Source organism: Zootoca vivipara, chromosome 7 (assembly GCF_965207765.1).
Source record: "Zootoca vivipara chromosome 7, rZooViv2.hap1.1, whole genome shotgun sequence".
Taxonomy (NCBI): Eukaryota; Metazoa; Chordata; class Lepidosauria; order Squamata; family Lacertidae; genus Zootoca; species Zootoca vivipara.
In genome coordinates this window covers 54,450,718-54,476,007 of record NC_142590.1, presented here as the reverse complement: position 1 = coordinate 54,476,007, position 25,290 = coordinate 54,450,718, and the positions used below count along the sequence as shown (strand labels likewise).

General features: G+C 46.9%; 1 protein-coding gene across 2 annotated transcripts in view; it reads left to right on the top strand.

Moving 5' to 3' along the window:
- The first annotated feature begins 8,824 nt into the window (after positions 1-8,824).
- Positions 8,825-25,290, top strand: part of PIK3C2B (phosphatidylinositol-4-phosphate 3-kinase catalytic subunit type 2 beta) — a 90,225-nt gene continuing 73,759 nt past the window's right edge. Inside the window, exon 1 of one of the 2 annotated variants that reach the window (XM_035121407.3) lies at positions 8,825-9,119. The gene's annotated coding sequence lies outside the window, so the exon portion shown is untranslated. Of the gene's footprint in view, positions 9,120-11,529; positions 11,639-25,290 lie in introns of those variants that run through there. The other variant, XM_088674269.1, reaches the window with a different exon arrangement.

Below are 25,290 nucleotides of genomic sequence, written 5' to 3'. Positions count from 1 at the left end.
TCCGTGCTGAGTTTCTCCACTACGGCGCTAGAGAAAGCGAAGCTGCTGGAGTGTGCGCAATGTGTTAATTACCTTCATTGCCCTGCGATAACCAATCAGAGCAACGGAGGTTGGTATTTCCCCCGTAAACTCCTGCCACCATTTCCGCCTGCCAACCCTCGTTTCGGGAAACAACGTATCAGTTTTGCATTGACAAAGACACCCACAAACAGCTGCACACGGGGCGGAAGGTATATTAATTTGCACAGCGGCTCAGGGTTATTTTATATGCACACTGGTTGGCAGGGAGCAAAATAAATAAATAAGTCAGTATTTGCGCAGGCGCAGCCTAGGAACCTCGGTTTGCAGCATGCATGCAAGAACTGTTGCTGCATCAGCTCCCCTAGTTTTGCTTTGCTAGCGGGCGACGCTTCCCCTTCCCTCCCTTGGAACCCATAAAGACAAAAAGGTTCCCCAGTTGGCAAAGAGACGCGCAGAAGGCCAACGTTCCACCCGAGCCTCCACTTCCGGATCGGGAGGGAAGCCGCCATGTGCGGGGCAACAGTGAAAAGAGCGAATCCTCATTGCTCACCAGTCCCGCTCCGCCAAACTGGGCAGCGTTAGAGACCTTCCTTTCGCCTTAGTCGAGTACCCTATATAGGCATTCGACTTCCAACGGCCCAATTTCTTGATCCTGTCTGTAGGGAGGCCTAAATGTGCCACAGAGGTGGCAGCCCCTATCCTGAAAGAATGGGGGGCATATTCTTTTGCAGGAAACCCGCATGCGTTAATTGCCATACGTAGGACACACGTGAATTGGTGCCTCATCAGCCGGGAACCATCCTCGTGAATGAATAGTGGGCCGGAGCCAGCAGGTCTCAAATACAAATAACGCCTAGTGTCCTTTACGGGACAGGGACCTTGATGCTTGGAAGCTGCTAATTTTAACCAGGCACCCTTGCCACACTGATCTGTTTTTGAACTCCGAATATGCACTAACAGTCCAGAGCTGGATAGCTGAATGTCATTTAAAAGAAGGCCACGGTAACCACTGTCTGAATGTTTTTCCACCACTATCTCCCCAACCCTGAGGGCACTGAAGAAGGAGATGGCGCAGGCTGCTGAGAACAAACGCGCTTCATATTTCGACCAACAGATAGACCTCAAATTTTTGCGTACTAAGCAGAGGATGTCATAAGTTATCGGCCTCCGCCCTTCGACTTTTGTGGGCTGGAGCCTGCCCCAACCCTCAACTGCCCTGTGCACAATGAAATCCACACAAGGGTCCAGAGAAAATATTGATTTACTGAAAAATGTGATAGCTGCTGAATGAATTTTTAAAGTTTTAGCTTGGCATTGAACCTATTATTGGAGGTCATATTAAGACCTTTCTCTACTCCCAGACATTTAATGGTATCTGCCGTGTTTCATAAGCTACTTTTTTCTGTTGAGCCTTATTGGCCAGCTGGTGGGTGGATATATTACAGTAGAGTGGGGTGCTTTTAAAATATATTGTACTGTTCCTGTGTTGACTTTGTTGCAGGAATTTATGTATAGGTTGGGGGGGGGTGTTGCCCCTCCAGCAGATATCATGCACATGCACGCCACTACCAAAATCAGCACAATTACTTTTGTGACTTTTGTGATTTGTTCCCACAAAACACTTCATCACAGTTTCTTCCTATCTATTCAAAGGGCCTCTGCTGCACAATACCAAATGGAACAATTCACTGATAAATGTATCTATGCACTGGCTCACTGGGAATCACTGGGAATATGCACTGGTATCTGAAGAAGTGTGCATGCACACGAAAGCTCATACCAAAATAAAAACTTAGTTGGTCTTTAAGGTGCTACTGAAGGAATTTTTTTTATTTTACTGGGAAAACTTCAGAAATTCATATAGACATGTGAGCTCAGCTACTCAGCAGCCCCTCTGCTGATAATCCCTGGCATCCTGATACCTGAGTGCCATTCCATAAATAACAAACCCAGATGAAGACAAAAGGGTGTGATTAACTTGTCTGGGAAACAGGGAAATGTAAATATCTCTTTTGTTGGAGTGCAAGGGGAGGAATGTGGCAGGGTCCAAGGTGCTCAGATTACCATAGCTGCCAAGTTATCCCTTTTTTTAAGGGATTTTCCCTTATGCTGAATAGGCTTCCTCGCGAGAAAATGGAAAACTTTGCAGCTATGCAGATTACTGCCACCAGAACTCCCCTTCACTTCCAATTGTTCCATCTGTGCAAGAAACTTGCCAGACAGAAATATCCCCCATACTCCCATACACTACATGCTGTACTTGGGGTTCTCAAGTCACAACCCCCAAGGTTGATTTTAGGGCATGGGGAGGGAAAGGGGGGGAATCCTGTTGCACAAACAGAAGTCCTTGTGCAAAGATTCTGCTGACAGAGCTGGTTAGGTGAATCCCTAGGGTTGCCAGACTCAATAGAGGACAGGACTTCTGTGCCTTTAATTGCCCTGCTCTCTTTTGAGTCTGGAAACCTTAAAGAGAACCAGCAGACCCTTTGCTTGGAAATTAAACAGGGCAATTAAAGGCACAGAAGTCCTGTCTTCTATCGAGTCTGGCAACCCTATGAATCCCATCTAATTATTACAGCATATTTTTGTGGCTTTCTGTTCTCAGATGACAGGAGTGCTCATCAGAAGCCTTGGTTCATGGGATAACAGCAGTGATCGCTGTACAAATACTGTACAATGAAGGGACTAGCGCAGCTACCCCTCTGGAACGAATACTGTTTGTTGTAGACTGCATTTCAGAGTTCAGGCTTAATGGTCACTTATTCTCACTTGTTTGCTCTTCAGTGAATTGTTTGGTTCTTTCCACTAGGGGGCAGGTTTTACCAGCAGATTGTGTGGCTCTTAAGGGCAAGAGATCCAAGCAATCTGTTTGAAAGTAGAATTAGCACCATCTGAAGAGGCACTACAGACAAGCTGACTTTCAGCATATGCTACTTACCTTGCAGCAAATGTATAATATCGATCGCCTTACCCCATTTTGTTTTCTTCTGCAGTGTCTGCATCGCACCTCGGTGTCACTCGGTTTTGGACATGCATAATATACTGCCTTTACATTACCAGTTTAGAATTCAATGCCGATTTAGCAAAGCGTTTTTAAAGCTTCCACAAGACGTAGCTGCGGGTGGGTTAGAAGATCTGCAAGCATCAGTGACAAAATAACAGTGCAGGTGATTCCAGGCTTCACAAGCCTTAAGATGGGCTATAGTTCACCGTTCCTCTTTCCATAAGACTTGTGAGCTGCACAAATGTGCAGCAACCTTTTTCAGCCGTGGGCCAGTCCACCATCCCTCAGACCATGTGGTGGGCTGGACTATTTTTGGGGGAGGGGGAGGGGGGAATGAACGAATTCCTATGCCCCACAAATAACCCAGAGATGTATTTTAAATAAAAGCACACATTCAACTCATGTAAAAAAACACCGATTCCTGGACCGTCCGCGGGCCGCATTGAGAAGGCGATTGGGCTGCATCCAGCCCATGGGCCTTAGGTTGCCTACCCTGCTTTAGGCCATGTGTAGGCAAACTAAGGCCTGGGGGCTGGATCCGGCCCAATCGCCTTCTAAATCTGGCCCGTGGACGGTCTGGGAATCAGCGCGTTTCTACATGAATAGAATGTGTCCCTTTATTTGAAATGCATCTCTGGGTTATTTGTGGGGCCTGCCTGGTGTTTTTACATGAGTAGAATGCGTGCTTTTATTTAAAGTGCATCTCTGGGTTATTTCTGGGGCATAGGAACACGTATGTGTTCAGGATGGTGTGTGTGTGTGTGTGTGTGTGTGTGTGTGTGTGTGTAAAAGCTGTCTTCCTCTCAGCTCTACATCAAAGAAAGAAAGAGGCTGGGAAGATAATTATGGATGTGCATTACCATGTGCTCATCACAGCCAGCCCATTTATTAGTTGTATCACTGACAGCAACCTCATCTGGCATGGCATGAGATCAGCACAATAAATGGCCACTTAGTTACAAGCACACAGGGGCTCATTTTCTCTGTGTGCTTTGACATTTCCATTTTAATTAATCCATTTCTGGGACATAATCCCAAGCTGACAAGCCAGAGGTAAAGACTGTCTCTTGGCAGAAGTATTATTATTTTTTGTTTATTGCATTTCTATTCTTTGCCTAACCCAAGGAGCCCAGGGCGCAAATTCACACTTCTCCCTCTCCCCAAACACCATTTTATCATCATAACAATCCTGAGGAGTCGGTTGGACTGTAAGAGTGTGACCGACCCACTGAGCTTTAGGGATGAATGGAGAACTGGAACCCAGCTTCCCTAAGTACAATGCTTGAAACACAATATATTTGTTTTGTATTTTGTTTTGTTATTATTTTGTATTTCATCATTATATTGTAGGGTTTTGATTTTCCTTGCTGTAAACTGACACTACGGGTGTTAACTGCAGACAACAGGGTATAAATAAATTGGTTTTTGGATTGTAGGAAGCTGGCCTATGTCGAATCACGCCATTGGTCCATCTAGCTCAGTATTACCTACACTGATTGGTTGCAGCTCTCCAGGGTTTGGGGCAAGGATCTCTTCCAGCCCTACTTGGCCAGGAATTGAATGGAGGATGGTGATAGTTGTTACACTGATAAAACATCTAAGATGACTTCTTCATCATTCATTTTCCAGTGCCCTTAACATTCTTAGAGCAACTCCAGTCATTCATTACAAATTGTCAAAATGCGATATTTAAGCCATTAGTCAGAATAACCTTCACAATGTTCATAAGCAGTTTACACTCTTCCATACTGGATTGGATCAAGAATGGCAACCAACAGTGTCTCCAGCCCCATCATTCAACCCAGACACCGAGGTCCAGGACCTTCTGGCGGTTCCCTCACTGTGAGAAGTGAGTTTCCAGGGAACCAGGCAGAGGGCCTTATTGGTAGCAGCACCCACCCTGTAGAATGCCCTCCCATCAGATGTCAAGGAAATAAACAACTACAGTATCTGACTTTGAGAAATAGGACATTCTATACAAGATCTCAAAGCAGCTGTTTTATTACAGAAGAATTTCAGGAACAGACTGGAAAGAGAAGTTGCTGAATTGGAACTCATTACCAAGCTTAAAACCATGGAGCCACCTGGGATGAAGAAAGACATTGGATTCTTATCTCATTATACATGATCAAGCTTTCTTTAGCGCCTCAGCCCTTGCTTTTCCCCTGCAGGACCAATTGCAGCCATCAGCAGTCGTTAACAGCCATCTACAGGTTTACCACTCCCATCAGCCCATCACCCATTCCCACCCACCCACCCCCACCCTCTGCATATACATAAGGGTCTGACGCTTCTGTTTCAAGTGTATCTGAAGAAGTGTGCATGCACACGAAAGCTCATACCAAAATAAAAACTTAGTTGGTCTTTAAGGTGCTACTGAAGGAATTTTTTTATTTTGACTTTGAGAAGACATCTGAAGGCAGCCCTGTTTAGGGAAGTTTTTAATATTTGAAGTTTTATTCTGCTTATAGTCCTCTGTTGGGAGCCGCCCAATGGGCTCCCAGATAGGCGGGGTATAAATAATAATAATAATAATAATAATAATAATAATAATAGTGATCCTCAAAGACCATCCCTACCCTACCACCCCAGAATGTATCTTGACTGTGACCCAGATCAAAGTACAAATTCCTCTCATGATGATCAAGGATCATCAATAGATATTGATGGAGCTATTCTTTTGCCACATACACACTCCTCTGAGATTGATTAATATTGTGGGGCTCAAAAATCCCGCTCTTTCATTTTCCTGATGATCTGCTTGCCCTTAAGCTTAGGATGAGGACACAAGTGAAGACTGCAAATGTAATCCTCTCAGTCAGGCTTGTTGAGAAATACATCTTACAGAGTTCAGCAGAGGTGACCTCCCTAGGAAATATGCATAGGATTGCGATCTAGGTAATTTTCCACACTAACCCTTTTTTTTTCTGGTATCGACAGCATCATTTGCTCACACATGAACCAGAAGCATCTACCCCAGGCACCCCCAAACTGCGACCCTCCAGATGTTTTGGCCTACAACTCCCATGATCCCTAGCTAAGAGGACCAGTGGTCAGGGATGATGGGAATTGTAGTCCAAAACATCTGGAGCGCCAAAGTTTGGGGATGGCTGATCTACCCCAATCCAATGTATTCCCGTGTTCTGCCTATTCTTCTCCTGTTCTGGTGGTGATGGTGTTTGGTTGTCGTTTTCTCCCTTCCAAGTGCTAGACCAACACGGTTTATCAAACAAACAAGACAGGAAGAGTACAAGGCTTTCAGGTGTGAACTGACTGATGCTGTTGACTCAGCTGGTTTACAGGCCTTACTTGTGGTACAGCTGGAGAAGGTGTGGAACCCTGCCTGCCTCCCTTGTGTGGCAGCCTCACCACTGTCCCTTCCTCTGCTCTTTGGTGAAATTGACAAGATGGGGGGAACCTTTCCTGTTCCTTACCTCAAAAAAGAAAGAAAAAACTCTGACTGAGAACACACACGCACTTGTATGCAAATATAACCTAAAAGACCCCTGTGAATTCTCAGAAAGGATGTGCCATGGGGCAGAAGCAGGCAGAGATAGGCAAGTTAGTTCCCACCAAGGTTCTGCAAAGCAATGCCACTCTCTGCTGCACTCCCTATCTGGGGTTGCAACATTGCCTGCTTCTGTCCCTTTGCCCTTCCTTGACTTGAAAATATTCATTTTTGTTAATGCGTTATGCTCCACTGCTGTGCACAACAGCCAAAGTTAATGCTACTTTAGGGTTAGTTTCACATCAATAACCTTTTGTTAATGCAAAACTAGAACTAACTCTGTTCTGTTCAGCGTGGCAGCTGCTGTCATCTGAATGCACCCCCTAAATTTCTCTGAAAGCCAGTTGCCAGAGAGCATGAGCTGGAGAGAGTGATGTTGGACACGTGTCCCAATTGTGGGCTTTCCATGGGTATCTAGTTGGCCACCGCCAGAACAGAATGCCAGTTTAGACGCATCCAGCGGAGCTCTTCACGTTCTTACCTCTTGTTTTGAGGAGGCTTGGCCATTTCAGGACCAAAGGTCAACTCCTTTTATCCATTTAAAGCCTGTGATGGAATGAAGAGAAGGCAATGAATCTCAGCAGCAATATTTTTACTATTTGTTAAACTTGGCTGCTGAAATTAAGAAATAGGGTTATGGAACCAGAAGCAGATTTCTGTGTGTAATTGTAGGGCTTTTAAACTCGGGGACCAAAGAACATGGGACATGGGTGGCACTGTGAGTTAAACCACAGAGCCTAGGGCTTGCTGATCAGAAGGTTGGTGGTTCGAATCCCCACAACGATGTAAGCTCCCGTTGCTCGGTCCCTGCTCCTGCCAACCTAGCAGTTCGAAAGCACCCCAAAGTGCAAGTAGATAAAATAGGTATTGCTCTGGCGGGAAGGTAAACGACGTTCCTGTGTGCTGCTCTGGGTCCCCAGAAGCGGCTTAGTCATGCTGGCCACATGACCCGGAAGCTGTATGCCGGCTTCCTCAGCCAGTAAAGCGAGATGAGCGCCGCAACCCCAGAGTCGTCCGCGACTGGATTTAACGGTCAGGGATCCCTTTACCTTTACCTTAGAACATCATAATCCATTTGATAATATCTGTTGTAAGGAGTAGGCTTATTACTGTATTATTTACTAGATTTTGTTTGAAACATGTCAGTGTTGATAGTGCTCTAGCGCAAGTCACTCCCATATCTGGGAAATGGCCAGCTTCATTCAACTCGGGTCTTGATGCAAACTAAAAAAATCATCGCCATTCTGATGAAGTGGGCGCAGGCCCACAAAAGCATATGCCACAGTAAATACTGTATGTTTGTCTTCAAAGTGCAATAGGGCTACCCCAACTACCTTCGAGAATTGTCATTTGGGGCCTCTCAATGTCTGTAAACATCTACCAGAAGCCTGTTTTGGAATCTTACTCTTCAAACGATTGTAGGAAAAGCAAAATCTTCCATCCAAGTCCAACTTCTCTTGTTAACTAGGACCAATCATGTAATTACCATCAGCAAAAGGAAATACAACTGCCCAGTAATGAGAGGACTTGTTTAATGAGAATTGATTTGGATGTGTTGGTGAGGTTAGACAATGCTGTGTTAAACAAATGTTACCTCTGACTTTCCAATCATTTTCCGTACTGCAAAATGTCCAAAGGTTTTTTTGTGGGTGGAGAAGTGGGCTTGTTGTGCAAGAGCTCCAAATCTACTTAAATTGTGCAACCTGAATTGACTAGTATTATATGACTGAATCCCATCCCAAAACAGTGACATTTTGAAGAAATGAAATCAAGCTGCGGTTTTCTTTTTAAATATTTTGAGCTGTTGCTGGTCGTCTAATAATTTCAACGGGGCCGTCCACAAAACCCCTTGGATCGTGTCCCAGCAGGAAACAGAAACATCTTGACCCGTAATTTATTTTTGCATGCATGCATGCAAGAACTTTGCCGTCGTGAGGAATACAAGGGGGCATAGCTGCCAAGTTTTCCCTTGTCTCGCGAGGAAGCCTATTCAGCATAAGGGAAAATCCCTTTTAAAAAGGGATAACTTGGCAGCTATGCAAGGGGGCCCGTCGGTTCCCCCGCGCGCAAGGCAGCATCAAACTCCAGCGAAGGAGCTTCTGCAGAAGGACAGAAAGGCGGACACGATCATATGCCTTCGGCTCCTCCACAAAGTCCAGAAAGCAGCCGGATCCCCCTTTAAAGCGCCAGGGTTCACGGCGGCCGTGCGCGAGGTCTCCAGGAGATGGCGCGTGCCTTTGCGGCGCCTCTCGTCTCCATTGTCTCGCTCGCTTGTATCGCCCGCCTCGCTTGGCTGTGCTGGGAATCTGCAGCTCGCCGCTTTCGCTCGCCAGCTCCCCTCCGAAGAAGAGACCCGTTCCCGGAGCTGCTGCTTGGATTTTAATGCCAGATGCACGAGGATTAGCAGATCGCCCCGAGGAGCTATCCTGGAATTACCACAGGAGGAGGCGGAGGAGGAGGAGGAAAGGGGGGAAAGGAAAAGGCATTGTGGAAGAGAGAGAGGAGAGAGGGAGGGAGGCGCGCAGGGAAAAGACGATCGCTTGGAAACGGCAGCAACAGACCAGGAAATCGCGGCGCAGACACCAGGTAAGCTGGGAGCAGGAGGCCGGCTGGAGGAGGCGTTTGCGAAATGGACTTAGGGAGGCATCGGCAGAGAAGATGTGCGAGACCCAGATTTGGAAACCAACCAGTTCTCCCTTTCGCAACATGGAAATCGGGAAGGGAGGGAGCTTGTGCAGGGAAGCCGCTTCCACTGCATTCCCAGCCTTGGATGCAGTGTAGTAGGCGCAGCAAGCCTTGGCGGGCAGGTTGCGCGCATGGAGGCTGAGCCTAGCTTGCAGAGGAATGCTTCAGGAGCGGGATCCTGCTCAGTTCCTCCAATAATCTCTTCCCCAGTTGCAGCGATCTCTCGCTCTTTAAAAGCTAAAGCTGGCTTTACTTTAATCTTTCGCTTGGGGTTGGCCTTTCTCTCCCCACCCGTATAGCTTGAACCACATGTGCTCGGATCTCCTTGCAAATGCTTGCTCGCTTTGCGTTCCTCCCTCTTACAAAGCGACGAGCTTTGGGCAAGGCAAAAAGCGGGGAGAACGGACCGCAAAAGGGGCGCGGTGCCGGAGGGTTGGTGGGGCGGCGGCGGCGGGGGTCGTGTAAGAGGGACAAATCCAGTAGCTCGGACATGGGCAGCAGAATCTCCTTTTCTGGGCAAATTTCCCCAATGGCACGATCGATGTCTGACTTTTCTGAAAGTTGTAATACTATAATTCCTCTTCTTTCACTTCCCCGCCCCTTAATAACTCTCCGAGGAATGGGCAAGAATTGCCCATGCTTGAGCGAGAATACAAGGTTGGGGCACTGTTCCTATAAGTGCATTTATGTTGGTTAGTTTCTGCAAAATTCCTGGGAGTAATAATAATAATAATAATAATAATCTTTCCCTTGGGATAATCGATTCCAGGAGCCAGTAGCAATGTTAGCACCATTATTCCTTTGTCTAGTACTGTATTATTATTATGACTACTATCTGTGTCATGAATATGTATTTTTAAAGCCTGGCTCTTGCATTTAGGAAAGCATAAGGAGCTTATGATTCCCGCGTGTAGACTGCTTTATATGTAATTTATAGGGCTTTTACTATAATCCTGGTTAAAATGATGAGCAGGGGAGCAGAATCCTGAATTAGAGGGTCATCCCTGTTTTTCTTTTTAGGAATGCATGGGGGGGGGGGGGGAGAGAGAGAGCCATTGACCTACTAAGAAAAATAGTGTTGTGGGGATTTTTTTTAAAAAAAAACAGGCTTTGGGTTGTTTTTCCTTTGTGCCAACTGTGCTGTCGATGTCTCTCCTCCGCCCAAGCAACATAAATGCTAAACATAAAAAGCAAATGATAAAACTGGATTTGGAAAAGATTTATGTTTTCAAGTGGTTGGTGGGAATGGGTAATAGTAGAAAGCCATTTCCTTTACTTGCGATAAAAATGAATCCACAATTTATAAAATTGCTCACCAGTTGTAACCTTAGAAACCTTGGACAGTGAGACATGCTGCCTTCTCAGGTGCCAAACTGGAGCAATGTTTACATATGTGCTTCTTAGACACTCCCTCCATGTAGCGGAGATAGACAGGGATATGATCCCCTCCCAGGCATCCCCAAACTGCGGCCCTACAACTCCCATGATCCCTAGCTAACAGGACCAGTGGTCAGGGATGATGGGAATTGTAGTCCAAAACATCTGGAGGGACGAAGTTTGGGGATGCCTGCCTCACACCAAAACAAGTTTGCTGTGTGTTGATTTGATACTGGTGTGAAATGAATCAATGGCCACACTGCAATTGTGTTATAGTATGCCATATAGTTTCCTGCTTCATAGGCCTTTTATGTCACAGGTACGCTTTCATTTAAGCATAGATGTAATCCCACCAAATGTAACGAGTCTGTTCCTGACAGGGCTGTTGGAACAAAATAAAAAAAATCCTTCCAGTAGCACCTTAGAGACCTTAGTGTATCTGAAGAAGTGTGCATGCACACGAAAGCTCATACTAATGACAAACTTAGTTGGTCTCTAAGGTGCTACTGGAAGGAATTTTTTTATTTTGTTTTGACTACAGCAGACCAACACGGCTACATACCTGTAACTAGGGCTGTTGGAATAATTGGAAGCTTTGCTATTGATTTTCAGCAACCTTTAGAGAAAACCAGTAGCGTTAGCATCCATGCACGCACGCACACACACACACACACACATTCCATTTTAATGCCCACCAGCGGAGATTTATCTGCATTGAAATCTGATTGGCAAGGGAGGATGTCTAGCCCAGCTAGCAAGGCTGTCCTGGTCCAGGCTCATTAACTGCATTACCATGGATTTCTGCGAAACAAAATACAGAGCGTGGTTGGGATCAGGCTGAACATTTGCATGCGTTGTTCCCAGGAGGAAAGCTGAAATGCATTCCAAGGCCAGGATAGCAACCATTAAAGCTCCGTGCCTTTGCGGATTGAGATGGAAAGATGTTGTACAAAGTATACATTGCTGGCTCCCTAGAATGAAAACTGCTGCCAGTGTGTACAAGTAGTGAGCAAAAGGAACCAGTGGCCTGACGGTGATGGAAGGTAGTTTTCGAAGTTCTTAAGAAATAAGCAGATCCAGAGTGCAGGGGGGCCACAGACCAAAGGAACAGACTCTTAAACCGGGGTGTTGTTTCAGGCGTTTTGTTGGGAGAGGGGTTGTTGTTGATATCAGTTTTTTTGAATCTTTATTTTTATATCTTTTTAGATTTCTGTGGAAAATATTCAATTTGGTTGTTTACTTTGTGATGAGTTTTATTTATTGTTTATGACTACTTTTGTTATGTTTGTCATTATGCACTTTTTTCCATGTTGCAAGCTGCCTTGAGCATGGTTTTACTATGGAAAGGTGGCATGCAAATAAAATGATTAATTAATAGAATGATGATAAACCACTTACATTCTGCATGGCGCACTGTAGGTAGCTGCTTTATATCAAGTCAATATATTGATCCATCTCACACAGTGTCGTCTGCACTAACTGGCAGCTGTATTACCTTCTCCGGGGTTTCAGGCAGAAGTCCTTTCCCCCCAGCCTGACCAGCAATTGAACCTGGGACCTCCTGCCTTCAAAGCTCTTCCACTGAGCTGTGGTTCGGCTCATATTGCATTTGCGTTTTGGGTGCTTTGAGCAAGGGTTGTACCTCGATGGTGGAGCACATGGAAAAGGTTCCAGGTTCCAACCCCATCCTCTCCTTATTGGTCTGGGAAAGCTTGTGTGGAGCCCTTGGAGAACCCCTGACACTCAGTAGACAATACTGAGTTATACAGACTGGAGCTCTGTCTCTGTATGTAACAGATTCCCGTGTGCTTAATCTGATGGCAGCGAAGGAGGTCCACAGCTGCTCCAGCTATAATTTGCCAAATATGGCCTACTTTAGATAATGCACACAGGCAAATGCTCTCCTTTATTCCCTGGAGGAAAAGTGTCTCCTTGTGGTGTTTCTAGTACCTGCTCTTACTCTGTAGCATCCTGTGAATCAAAGTGAGGTGCTCAGCGTGACAGCAGGAATGGCAGAAATGGAACATGAGTGAAAGAAATGAAGCCAAGGATTTCTTGGTAGGGCGGGGTGGGGTGGAACCTATGACCTAATGTAGGGTATTTCCTCAGAAATATTACCCAGAAATGAATCTGACATTGGACTCAGCACTGCCTGGGGGACGTTGCAAAGATTTACAATTCGCTCATTTATAAAAAGTCAGAGGGAAAAGAAGGCATATGAAAGGGTAAAACCCTGCTTCTCATGTGACGGTTGATATTCCACCTACTCTCTCTCCCACCCCCTGGCCTTGGGTGTCTTCGTTTTTACTAGGCCTTATTTCCTGCAGCCTGAAAGTATGTTTATGGCTGAATCAGGACCTGTGTTTGCAAAACACAGGAGTGTGTCACTCTAGGACAGGACCTGACAACCCAGCCTTCTAGTGATTCAGAAAGTGAGTTGAGAGAGACTATGCGCAGGGTGCATAACCTCCTGTCGTCTTGCTGTATTACCTCTCAAGGAAACTTACTTTGGCTCCATCCTGCTGCCTGTTATGAATGTCATGCGTTTCGGTCAGCCTTTTCCCTAACCTGTGGTGCCTCCAGATGTTCCAGGCCACAACTCCCATAATCCCCAACCACTGACCATGCTGGTTGTGATTGATGGGAACTGTAGTCCGAAACTTCTAGAGGGCACCCGACTGGGGAAGGCAGGTTTAGGTGATGGTTGGAAGGATATGGCTGCGCTGATGCAGCCAAGGAAGGCTACGCCAAGGAAAGATGGGCATTCCAGTTAGGATGTTGCCTTGGATTTGGAGCCAACTCACACAACTGTGACTTTGCACACAACTACTACAACTCAGTACTATCTGCAGCTTGAACTTCCCATGAGGTCAGGGACAATCTGGTTAGATTCATCCAGAGAGAGACTTGGGAATGGGAACCGTAACACAGAAGCACCGAAGTCCCTTAATTTCTGCAGGAAGGTGATGCTTTAAGTATCAGAAGTGTTTGAACATCTTAATGCAAAAGCCCTTCAGCAGTGATCAGAGAGACTGGGATACAGTGCTGCTGCTGTTAGCCATGCCCCAATGCAGTCACACCTCCTCTAGGTTATAACAGGTTACATTTACATGTATTCAAATGCGCCTGTTCTTTTGCCTCCTGATAGTTAAGAACCAGATTTTCAGGATTGCACAGAAGGTGGAACATATGTACTCAGCTGGGAAAAAATGCTTGTTCTTTCAGTGCGTAGAATTTTGTACAAAACCAGAATTTGGTAGTCATTGCCAAGCAGCTGGGTGCCTAATCTTGCACTCCTCTGCAAACCTGCCCCCTTTTCTGTCTTTGTCCCAGAGGTGCAGCTGCATGCATCTGCGGCGTGTGCATTGATATGCACAGCTGGTCAGTTCTGCAGAACTGAAACTTCTGCATCGGAAACAAAAGGTTGTGCTGAATTTGACGGTTAGGCGTGGCTTCAGGAAGTGCCGCACCAGGTAGCATAGTTGCAGAGAGATGGCTGTGCAGAGCAGCGAACCTTGCAGGGATATTTGCTTAGCTCAACACTACCGACATAGAACTTCCAGGCCTGGTGGCGATACTTGCCAGTTGCACAGAGCAAGCAGGTTTCAAAGCAAATGGAAACTGCACAATATGTGGGAAATTATGCAGTAGATGCTGGCAAGATGTGTACCTTTGTCAGGTATCTGTTCTGCTTTCTACAGGCATGTAAGACTGAAAGGGTGCAATGTGGGGGTGGGAGCGAGCCGTGTAGAGCCATGCTCGTCACTGAGCATGAGGCTTAGCCAGGCCTTGCTCCTCAAATACAGTATAACTTTACCCTGGCGGATGTGCAGGGGTCAGCAAACTTTTTCAGCAGGGGGCCGGTCCACTGTCCCTCAGACCTTGTGGGGGGCCGAACTATATTTTGAAAAAAAATATGAATGAATTCCTATGCCCCACAAATAACCCAGAGATGCATTTTAAATAAAAGGACACATTCTACTCATGTAAAAACATGCTGATTCCTGGACAGTCTGCGGGCCGAATTTAGAAGGTGATTGGGCTGCATCCGGCCTTAGTTTGGGGACCCCTGTGCTAAAACAACCTCGTCAGAATGACAGTCTGACCCCTCACTTTCCCTTTTTAATGGTTCAGTGTGCTCACTTTGAAGCCATTTCAAGGTAGAAATCAGGCATTCCGTGGTAATAATAATAATAATAATAATTTATTATTTCTACCCCGCAAATCCACTCTGGGCAGCTTCCAACAAAACATTAAAAATACATTAAAACATCAGTCATTAAAAACTTCCCTAAACATGGCTGCCTTCAGGTGTCTTCTAAACATCAGATAGTTGTTTATTTCTTTGACATCTGATGGGAGGGCGTTCCAGAGGGCGGGTGCCACTACCAAGAAGGCCCTCTGCCTGGTTCCCTGTAACTTCGCTTCTCACAGTGAGGGAACCGCCAAAGGCACTTGGCGCTGGACCTCAGTGTCTGGGCAGAATGATGGAGTTGGAGACGCTCCTTCGGGTATACTGGGCCAAGGCCGTTTAGGGCTTAAAGGTCAGCACCAACACTTTGAACTGTGCTCGGAGCCAATGTAGGTCTTTCAAGACCGGTGTTACGTGGTCTCGGTGGTTGCTGCCAGTCACCAGTCTAGCTGCCGCATTCTGGATTAGTTGCAGTTTCCGGGTCACCTTCAAAGGTAGCCCCACGTAGAGTGCGTTGCAGTACGGTAGTCCAAGCGGGAGATAACTAGAGCATGCACAACTCTGTTGAGACAGTCCGTGGGCAGGTAGGGACTCAGCCTGCGTACATGTAAACAGATGGCATAATATTTTGTTGGGAGCTGCCCAGAGTGGCTGGGGCAACTCAGTCAGATGGATGGCATATAAATAATAATAAATAATAATAAAATTATGGAGTCAGACTGTAGGGCACTGCACCATAGTAAGAAAAGAAAACTATATATTTCACAAATATTTCACAACTATGACCAGTTCTGTTCAATTAAGGGAAAGAACACTGAAACACAGCACCAAGATGGGATTGAAATGACATTTCTCCTCCTTTTAGTAAATGGCACCTGTTCATCTGATAGGTTCATCTGATATACTGGGGGATGACGTGTTCAGAGAATTCAGGGAGGACTGTGTCATTATCTTGAGTGGGCTGCATAGGATCATCTGGTTATAAAGTGAAGAGGAAAGATCAGTGATATGAAACTCCATTCATGCTATTAAACATTACGTGCCAGTTTTGGCCTTTGTGGAGATAAAGGAGCACAACAGTTCAGTTTAAGGATCAGCAAATCGGTGGCCATATGTGATGATGCCAATAGTTCATGAGATCCTTCCTCCTCTAACGATGGCAATGCTGGCGATTCGTTTATTTATTTATTGCATTTTCATCCCATTTTCATTTCCTCTAAGGAGTTCAAAGTGCCATACATGCTTCTCCCACTTCTCATTAGATCCCAACAGCAACCTTGTCAGGTTGGTTGGACTGAGAGGCCATGACTGGCCCAAGATCATGGCTGAATGGGAATTTGAACCCTGTTTTCCCAGCTCCTAGTCTGACACTCTAACCACTACGCCATGCTGGTTCTCAAGGAGGAAAAGAAGAAGAGCATATACTGTACAACACACAAGCTCTACTTCTTTGGTTTGCACGCCATATTCAGATACCCTGTGCATGCATATTCTTTTCTGGCAGCCTGTTCCTCAGCATAGCAGCAAATGCTGCCCCTGGAAAGAATTCCTCATAACACCTACACACCCTCTAACTGTTGTTCTGGTACAAGTGAAAACACACACATGTTTTACACAGTACCCAGAAAGGCAGCCATGGGGGGGCTTGCAGCAGCGAAAGGGCAAACAGTGCCAGTTTGTGCTGGAGACTTGATGGTGCATTGTGGCAAGAGCAGATTTGGTGGGCAGCAGCCTGCATCAAGTCCATGAAGGAGATGTATTGTTTTACACAAATCTTAGTAATGGAGTAGAAAGCAAAAAAGGTATGACCTAATTGTGGAGGGGGGGAACTATTTGGGGATTGGATGTGGCCCAGACTGGATGTAGCTGAACATCTTTGTCCAAACGGTAATGTAATGATAGATGCTGCCCAAAATTGCCTTACCAAAAACAGGGCAAAAGATGGCACAGAGTTGCACAGAATTTGCATGCACTAAGGCAGTGTTCTCCAAACTTGGGTCTCCAAGCTGCTTTTGCACTACAATTCCCATCAGCCCTGACAACTGGTCCTGCTAGCTAGGGATGATGGGAGTTGTAGTGCAAAAACACCTGGAAACCCTGCACTGAGGTATGAGCATAGATGCATATTTATGCATGAAATAATTGCTATGATTTAAATATATCTTGCCATAGGAGGAGGGTGACCTGCAGGCCTGCTCAGGCAGCTGACTAGGTGCTCCCTGTGGATGAGCAACTGCTCTGCCTTCCTATGGTGCTTTTTCTTTAAACTGGATGTGAGCTAGATATCCCATCAAACAGAGGCAGGCTTCGAGTGGAGGATTGTTCTTTTTAAAGTAGGACACGTGGCCACTCTGGGTGAGAGCTAATTGTCTCGATTAGCTTTATCCACGACTCACACATGGAAAACAGCAGGCAAGAGATCTTAAGTGGCTTTGTCCAAATCTATTGTGGAATAAGGGAACTCAAACTTGCAGCGGAGCTTGAACCCAGGACCTGTGGAGTTCAGCCTCTGTGCCACTACTGAGTCTCCTGTGCTGCCAGTAGACCAGAGAAGAACTTGTGAAAAGGCTTGACCCTTATAAACACCAGGAAGAACTTGCTGATGGTAAGAGCTGTTTGACAGTGGGACAGACTCCCAAGAGAGGTGGTGGACTCTCCTTCCTTGGAGGTTTTTAAGTGGAGGTTGGATGGCTATCTGTCATGTACGATCTAGTTCAGACTTCTGCATTTCAGGGGGTTGGACTAGATGACCCCTGGGCTATCTTCCAGTTCTACAGTTCTGTGATTCTAGGAGCTTTTTTGAGACACGGGTCTGCCTCTTTGGCCTGAGCAGCAGAGGGACATGTCCCAGATCTGTGCGGCCTCATTTGCATATTATGTAAATTGCTTGCTAATTATGCAAATCAAGCATCTTAATTGGGTACGTTCTACCAATTGCTTTGTGTTTGCTCCTGGCTTGAAACTTTCACAAAATTTTGGGGGGGAGAGATCGAGCCGCTTGCTCATGCCAGGAGAGAAGAGTGGTCTTTCTCATCTGTTCCGCCTGCCTTTCTTCTCTGAGTCTAAGAGTGCAGTAAAGGCAAATTCTTCTGAATGGGCCGCAGCTTAAAAGCTCTGCACATGCCAATGAGGACCAGAATAATGTGGTATTTCTGCATGGAAACGCTGCACTGAAACTGCAGCAGGTACATCCGGAAGGGGTGTGAAGTAACCGCCCCACTGGACTGTATGGCTGATGGAAACAAATGGCCCATGAGAAACAAGCCAAATTTATCAAGACAATTCAGCCGCCTCATTTCACTTCCTGGGTGAGAATGATCCTGACTTACTTGAGCTCTTGATATAGTTGGAATTACGTAATATCATGTGTCCAATTGATTTCAACTTACTCGGCCTAGATGTAGTGCTTTCCTGTTTTCTTGGAGCTGTGAGAGACTGGAATTTTGCCCTTGCAAGGCGAGGAGCTAGGTCTTGCCTCACCAGGGTGGTCTGGGGAACCATGTCAACCCTGGTCTGAAATCAGTGAGTTATTTCAGAATGGGGCCAAGCTGTAGGTCTCAGCTGGCAGGTGAACAAATTAACAAGAAAGCAGGGAAGGTCAGAGGTCAAAACTAGCCTACCTTGCAATTAATTCCAGGACTTTGGTAGGCACAGAGCATTTTGGGGGCAGGGTTCCTGTGCCTGGAGCTTGAGGGGGTTGGTTCACAGATTGGTCAGCCAGGATTTTTGAGACGCTGCTTCTGACCTTGCTGTCTCACATCATCATCTGAATCAGAAGCCCGATGGTGGTTTTGCCAAGCTGATGTTCTTTCCTCTACAACAAGGGTGAGTTGTAGCAGTGGCGTAGTAATGGGGGGGGGGGTGTGCCGCCCCAGGCGGCAGGCTAGACGGAGGCCAGCAGGCTGGATGGGGCTGACCACCTCCGATGGCTGCTGCTGTGCGATGCGGCTGCCGCCATTAAGGAGAAGCCCCGATGCAAGCGAGACTGCCTCATGCATGCCTCCTGTGTGCGCATGCGTCATGCGTCAGGATGCATGCGTCATGACGCACGAGACATGTGCACGACGGACACCCCGCCCCCAGCCTTCAGGTTTGCCGCCCTGGGCAGCCAGGCGGCGCTGAGTCGTAGCCAGATCGCAAGCCCCTCGTTGGACCTCTGACCACTGAAAGGTGGAAACATGGTCCAAGCCTGCCTGACTTTCTCATTGCTTAGCAAGTAGCTACCCTACAAGAGAAGGAATGACATGTACTGTCTCCCAGTCTTGTTCAAGGTGTCCAGTTCAAGGTGTCCAGATTAACCCACAAAGCCCTTAGCGACTTGAGGCCAGTATTGCTGAAATTCAGTCGTCGTCGTCGTCGTCCCCCCCCGTACCTTTCCACATATTGAGATCTTCTTCAGGGGACCTCCTCTGAATGCCTCTCTGCCAACATGTGAAGTTAGGCAGGTGTTTATCAGAGGGTGGGTATTCTTGGTGGTAGCACAATTCAAAGTGTTGGTGCTGACCTTTAAAGTCCTAAATGGCCTCGGTCCAGTATACCTGAAGGAGCGTCTCCTCCCCCATCATTCTGCCCGGACACTGAGGTCCATCGCCGAGGGCCTTCTGGCAGTTCCCTCGCTACGAGAAGCCAAGTTACAGGGAACCAGGGAATCAAGTTACAGGGAACTAGAGGAAAGCACATCAGCTTGGCAGAACCACCATCGGGCTTTCGATTCAAATACTTCTCGGTAGTGGCACCCACCCTGTGGAATGCCCTCCCACCCGAGGTCAAAGAGAACAATAATTACCAGACCTTTAGAAGGCATCTCAAGGCAACCCTGTTTAGGGAAGCTTTTAATGTTTGATGGATTCCTGTATTTTAATATTTTGTTGGAAGCCGCCCAGAGTGGCTTGGGGAACCCGGCCAGATGGGCGGGGTATAAATAATAAATTATTATTATTATTATTAGCTGTCAGGGTTGTTGTGACTACTCCTGAGTAACAACCTTCCACATGCTTGTCTTTATTAGTGCACATTATTTACAGTGTAGCGAGCTACTGGTTTCATGTCTCCTCATTCCGAATCAGAATCCGGCACTGCCCCCTTCCGCGATTTGGACCAACATAAAAGCCTCGGGACAGTGAATCTCCTCCCTTTTCTCCTCCTCCTCAATTCCGGTGTTGGGGGGAAGGGTCTGCAGTCTGCCCTATTCCTGTCCACTCTTTCCGCCTCTCTCTCTTCCAAGAGGGGGCTCTTGGATGTTGACAGAGGTCTGGCACTCCCTCTCTGTTTCCTGACTCACCCCTTCAGACCCCTCGCTCTCATGACTGCTTGGAGACGGCCTGCTTCTGATGGGGGGGGTTATTATTTTATTTCTGACAATGCTAGTGAGTAGCCTTATAAATATGTAAGTGGAACTAAAATTGAATGGAGGGCTGAAGTTGAACAATGGTAGGAATCGAGAAAAGGCTCCATTAGGTTTAAAAAAAGGGTGGGGGGATGTAGGAATGAGAGGATTTCACAATTTTGGTGAAGTTAGAAACAGCCATGGAGTGCTGGTTTTGATTGGAACAGTGCTTACCCACCAACATTTTTCCAATGAAAATAGGGACATTAATAATTATAATTATAATAAATAATTTTTACCTTGCCCATCTGACTGAGTTGCCCCAGCTACTCTGGGTGGCTTCCAACATATATAAAAACATAATAAAACATTACAAATTAAAAATGTCCCTATACAGGGACATAATTCCTTCACCTGTGCCATTTCCCCCAAGGTAAATTGTGTTCTTAGCTCTACTTGGGGTTGGCGGGAAGGTACCTGTATCATACCTTATAAGGGACTCCTGCGTTCAGATGAGTGCTGAAAATGCATCACATTCTTTCCTTGGAACTTCTTAAGCAGAAGTTGGATGGTCATTTGTCACGGATACTTTAGTAGAGATTCCTGCATTGCAGAGGGTTGGCCTAGAATAGATGACCCTCGGAGTCTCTTCCAGCTCAACAGTTTTGTGATTCTATGATTCAAGCCAATTAGAAAAAACGAACAAACTACACAATAGCTCTTCTTCATTTGTAGTTACACATTACTGTATTCTTATAGTGAGTTCCCACCTTGGCTAGAATGCTGAAAGGTAAGAAGATGACATACCCTATGAGTCAGGAAAAAGTATGCAGCCTACACATTTCCCCTAGCATCTCTGTCACTGTTTTCTTCTACCTTTTTAAAATGAAAATTAAGAATTGGGGCCAACCAGTGTCCTTAATGAGTGGGGAACCCTTGGCCCACAGACTTATTTAGGCACACGAGGTCTCCCCATTTGGCCCACAAAGCTGTTTCTGCCAAGCCACACCCACCTGCCCTACAGCTGACCTCTCACGATGTCGAGTGAGGATCTGGTAGCAGTGGGGCTTGCACAAAAGGGGCTTTGCAGCCCTTACAAACCATCTGATTGGTGGTGCCTGCAAAGCCTCTTGGAGGCTTTCAGCACAAGGCATTTTGCAGGGGCCTAAGTGGACCCTACAAGGCACGCTTAGAACCTGGGCAAAATCTGCCTATCAGCATGGTAACTCTCTTTAACTTGCTTCTCCTCCCCACCATTGCTTGCCTTTCTTCCCCGTCCCACCGAACCTTCCATTGCTCTGCCCAGCCTTTCTTCATCCCATGAACCACCAGCAGCCACTGACACAGATCCTGAGTTCCCTGTAGAGGGGGCCAGAAGAATGCAGGCAGAAAGCATGTGTGGTGATCTGGGAAGTGAGGGAAGAGTTAATGGAAAAATTGCAATAGAAGCTGCAAAAGCTGGCACTTTTTACCTTCCAATTCCCGCTTCTCTCCATTATTGGAGGTAGCAAAACTACAGCTGTCTCCTCTTTGCAGGCATAACCTTAATCTCTCCGGTTTGGATAGTCTTGGGTGTGCACTGTTTCGATGACCTTGGGAGCTTGATGCCCTACCAGATGGGTCAAACATTAGCAACTGCCTCTGCACATCACACCGGGAACCTCGGTGCACCCCTCCCTCTGCAGGGCGAGGAACCCCTGCTACATTCCCCCACCCCGTCCCCCCCCACTCCCCAGCTCAGCTGCCAGCAAAGCCATCTTCACACACTGCAGTTTTTGCTGCCTAATTTGGGGTGGGGGCGGGGAGGGTGGCGGGCTCTGCTCTGAATTCCCACGGACTTTAGCACAATCTTTCTGCTTGGCTTCCCTTGTCTGTCCCCAGAGCTGAGCAGGTGGTGCTCAGCTGCGGCAAACACAAGAGCACGGGCCGCAGGCTGTTCGCATTTGGGCTGGCGCGAGCCCTAAAGTGTGCAGACACACATGTCCCTCGTACCAGATGGGCTGCCCTCCCCACCCCTCCAGCTCTCCTTTAATGTTCCGCCTCTTTGCGCGAGGTTTCCTGCAGTTGTCAGCAGAAAACTGGGAGGGCAAGGTTAGCTGGGATGCTTCCCTTTCTGATTTTGCTGCTCTTTCTGGGCGTGCTAGTCCTTTCTCTGCACCTGTCCAGTACCTTCCTGTAATCCAAAGCAAAATATGCGATCAATGCAATACTTGTAACAGAGCAGATGGAGCTAGTAAGGTTTTTAATCAAGACCTGATGGAAAAGAGAAGGTGGCAAATCAACTGTTTTCTCTATTGCGGGTCTAATGCTCTGTATAGCATGGGGTGAAGAGCTTTTTCATATGAGGGCTGCATTCCTTTCTGTGTAACCTGCCAAGGGCAGTATGGTGCAAACGTGGGCAGAGCAGCAAATGCAAATTTCCCCTTTGTACAACAGTTCAGTTTCTGTACACCCACCCATGTGGCAGATTTGAGAAGTTTCTTAGAGAGAATCTCGTACAGGGGTCAGCAATTTTTTAAAGCTGCGAGCCGATCCACTGTCCCTCAGACCTTGTGGTGGTTTGGAGAACCAGCACCGGGGGGGGGGGAAGCTGGAAGAAGAGGCGAGGGGGGCAAGTTGTCCTCCTCCCTACCCCCAGCCCGAGCTCCAGCCGCTGCACTTACCTTCCCAGGGGTTGCTGCTGCTGCTTCTCGTAGGTAGGCAGAGCGAGCTCGTCCGCTCCACTCTCTGGCCCACAGGAGCACCAGGGCGACAGCGGAGGAGGGAAGATGAGCGGTGCAAAAGGGCTGGCTCCGGAGAGGGGCTGCTTAAAATGGTGCTCAGCCAGCTCAGCCCAGCCCCCTTCCTCCTCTAGGCAGGGCGGGGAGAAGCCAGGAGGAGGGAGGGAGGAGGTGTGGTGTGCTGCCGCGGTGTGTGTGTGTGGGGGGGGCATAGCTGCCAAGTTTTCCCTTTTCTCGTGAGGAAGCCTATTCAGCATAAGGGAAAATCCCTTTAAAAAAAGGGATAACTTGGCAGCTATGGTGGGGGGGGAATGGAATGGCGCAGGGGAAAAAAGGCGCAGCCTGAACGAACAAAATCCCCACGCTGATCCATGGACAGTCTGCAGTCCGGATCCTGAAGGCAATTGGACCTAATCTGGCCCACGGACCTTAGTTTCTCGACCCCTGATCTAGTACATCTGGAGGTGGCCTAAGAAACTTTTGAAATGGATGTGTAATCGAGAGGAAGGCGTGGCTTTTGATTTGGCAGTGTCTCCTGATTCAGGGGGCCTGGCTAAGAAAGAAATGGGATTGCATTTTGAGCAGTACTAAGATTGTGGGCATCTGCATAATGCCAGGCCACAAATCTAGAGGTTTTCCTAAACTTTGAAAAACCTGTTGGCCACCTGCATGGAGGATGGCACACTGATGCATTGTCATAGGAAGTGGCCTTATACAGAGTCAGACCATTGGTCCACTCAACTTGGTATGTGCATCTTGCTGGCAGGAGCTGATGGAAATTGTTGAAAACAACTGGAGGGCAGCAGGTTGGCCAAAGCTGGTCTACTCGAACAGTTACAGAGTCTCAGGTAGAAGTCTTTCCAGGTACCTGCTACAGAATCCTTTAAACTGGCAATGCAGGGTTTGCAATCCATGTGCTGTACCACTGAGTTGCCATTGCTCCCTAAAAGTTTTCAGGGGATAATCTGTGGCCTCTGTCCATATAGGGATCTTGACATCTGCAGACTACTGTGCCCAAGCTCTAAAGGGATTGCTCCTATCTCATATCATTGACTGCCCACTGTATGGACACCGTGAAGCAGTACAGCAAATGGATTCAAACTTCCAGCTCTCGGCCATTGTCCCCCCCACCAACTCTTTCTCGTTTCCTGTTTTCCCTGTTAGGTTGTTTCTGTAACTCACTCATTACAGAGGGCAAATCCAGGTCTGCCAGCGACTCTGCCAAATCTGACTCCCCGACCAAGGCTTACAGGGCTTGCGTTGTTGCATTCACACTTTTAATTTTGGAGTTGGGCCCTTGTACACTTAAACTATATTGGGAGGCACTGTTGCTGCAACTGCCTGTGACACAGAATTGTAGAGTTGGAAGGGACCCTGAGGATCATCTAGTCCCATACGGAGATTGAACCTACAACCTTGGTGTTATCAGCACCATGCTCTAACTGACTGAGCTATCACATGCTCTGCTATGGAGAGGTATGTTTCAGCAATGAATTACCATGACTGTACAGTGGTACCTCGACTTACGAACGACTCAACAACCGAATTTTTCGACTTACAAGTGGGGCAAATGGCCGCACTCTTACAAATTTCTCGACATCCAAACGGAAACCGCAGCGGTTTTAGATAGGGTTTTTTCGACTTACAAATTTTTAGATGGGGTTGCTTCGACTTACAAATTTTTCCGTTTCCAATGCATTCCTATGGGAAATCACGTTTCCAATGGCGCTTTTCGACCTACGAAGGTGCCTTCGGAACGGATTAAATTCGTAAGTCGAGGCACCACTGTATGTATATTTCAACTATACAAAGTGTGATTGACAAATTGACAAACTCTACTCCAAGGTTTGTTTGTGTTTATTGTTCTTCTGCAGGAAAACCAATAAAACACATTTTAAAACAACAGCAGCAGCAGCAACTTGGGAGAATTCCTAAAAATATTTCCTGCAAAAGATCTGCAGTCACAAGGGCAGCAGCTCTAATTTGTTTTGCTTTGGGAGGACGACCTTCAAAGTCTTGCCTGTTCCTTTGTAGCTCTGTTCAACAGGCTGTAAACAAAGATCCTAGCCCAACCCACAAACTCTGCAAGTTGCTTGTAATATGCTTTCCCCCTCCCTCCATGAGAAGTGCTGTGTTGCAATTTACACATTGACAGGTACCATAACGGGGAATGCAGTTAAGCATAAGTTGAAAGAACTTGAATAAGCTGTACTAATGCACAGACACGTACATACACATGCACAAATCCAAATTTCTTTGTGAACCTTTGGCACACTTCTTCCCAGCTTCAGCATCAAATAACTAGGTTTTTATTCTAAGCAATGAGGCTGCTTAGTTACTGAGAGAGTGCTAAGGCATCAATATTACCTACTCAACTTGCCTCGTGCACTCTAGGTCAACAAACACTCTGAGATTTAAGATATGTTCCCGCCTGCCCAGTGATCAGTTGGAGCCCTG